At 28.1% G+C, this 1763-nt stretch overlaps 1 protein-coding gene across 1 annotated transcript in view; it reads right to left on the bottom strand.

Moving 5' to 3' along the window:
* The window catches only part of LOC117948971 (integrin alpha-2-like), a 27140-nt gene that overhangs the window by 345 nt on the left and 25032 nt on the right, over positions 1 to 1763 (bottom strand). The window lies entirely within an intron of this gene.

The raw sequence follows: 1763 nt of genomic DNA, 5'->3' as shown, positions 1-1763 counted from the left end.
ACACACACACACACACCCAGACAAACACAAGCAGACAAACACACACACACACACAGGCACACGCACACACACACACACGCACACAAACACAAGCAGAAACACAGGCAGACAACAACATACTTCATTATTTCATATTTCATAATTTCTTCTGACCTTCTGAGTCTCAACATGCTGGGATGACTGATCTTTAATGAGGAAAGAATCAACTCAGAGGTCGAATCTTAAATCATTAACCAGGTCATCAACTTTCTAGAAATACTTTATGATCTGAATTCATATTATATCACATAACCCCCCCCCAAAAAAATTGACGCTTTTCCTGATTTTTGTGCTGTTTTTTTTGTCACTTTTTCAGCGTAAAAAAAATTCTGTGTTGATTTCTTTTCTTGCTTTTTTGTAGTTTTTTTTCCAACATTTTCACTTTTGTCAACGAAACTTTGAGAAAAGTGACACAAATGTCAAATTGTCAGTTATTCCTATTTTTTTTCTCACTTTTTAGAAATTTTTAGAAATTTTGTTGTCGTTTTTTCCGACGTTTTTGCTGTTTTTAAGTCACTTTTTGAGCTTTTTAAAAAAGTTTTTTTTTTTAATCAATTGTGTTACAGTCAATTATGTAAAAAAAAAAATTATGCTTTTCCTGATTTTTGTGCAGTTTTTTCTCACTTTTCAGCGTAAAAAAAATCTTTGTGTTGATTTCTTTTCTTGAATTTTTTTTCCAAAATGTCAAATGTCAAATTATCAGTTATTCCTATTTTTTTGTCACTTTTTTGTAAAAACGTTTTTGCTGTTTTAAGTCACTTTTTGAATTTATTTTTTTTATTTTCCAACATTTGTGTTGGAAAAAACACAAAGAAAGATTCTTTGTGTTGATTTCTTTTCCAACATATTTTTGACTTTTGTCACTTTTCTCAACGTTTCGTCGAGAAAAGTGACAAATGTTGAAAAAAGAACTACAAAATGCAAGAAAAGAAATCAACACAAAGCTTTTTTTACGCTGAAAATTGTCAATGTTATTCCTATTTTTTTGTCGCTTTTTTGATATATTTTTTTTTAATTTTCTTGTCGCTTTTTCCAACGTTTTTGCTGTTTTAGTTACTTTTTGAGCTTTTTAAAAAGTGTTATTTTCTAATTATGTTACAGTCAACTTAGTAAAAAAGAAATTGACGCTTTTCCTGATTTTTGTGCTGTTTTTTTTGTCACTTTTTCAGCGTAAAAAAAATTCTTTGTGTTGATTTCTTTTCTTGCATTTTTGTAGTTTTTTTTCCAACATTTTTCACTTTTGTCAACGAAACTTTGAGAAAAGTGACACAAATGTCAAATTGTCAGTTATTAACTATTTTTTTTCTCACTTTTTAGAAATTTTGTTGTCGTTTTTTCCGACGTTTTTGCTGTTTTTAAGTCACCTCTTGAGCTTTTTAAAAAAGTGTTTTTTTTTTCATCAATTATGTTAGTCAATTATGTAAAAAAAAAATTATGCTTTTCCTGATTTTTGTGCAGTTTTTTCTCACTTTTCAGCGTAAAAAAATTCTTTGTGTTGATTTCTTTTCTTGAATTTTTTTTCCAAAATGTCAAATTATCAGTTATTCCTATTTTTTTCTCACTTTTTTGTAAAAACGTTTTTGCTGTTTTAAGTCACTTTTTGAATTTATTTATTTTTTTTTAGTTTTTTTTTCCAACATTTGTGATGGAAAAAACACAAAGAAAGATTCTTTGTGTTGATTTCTTTTCCAACATATTTTTGACTTTTGTCACTTTTCTCAACG

The sequence above is a fragment of the Etheostoma cragini genome, chromosome 8, assembly GCF_013103735.1.
Source record: "Etheostoma cragini isolate CJK2018 chromosome 8, CSU_Ecrag_1.0, whole genome shotgun sequence".
NCBI lineage: Eukaryota > Metazoa > Chordata > Actinopteri > Perciformes > Percidae > Etheostoma > Etheostoma cragini.
Note: the sequence above shows the minus strand (reverse complement) of the source record. Positions and strands in the feature narration are given on the sequence as shown.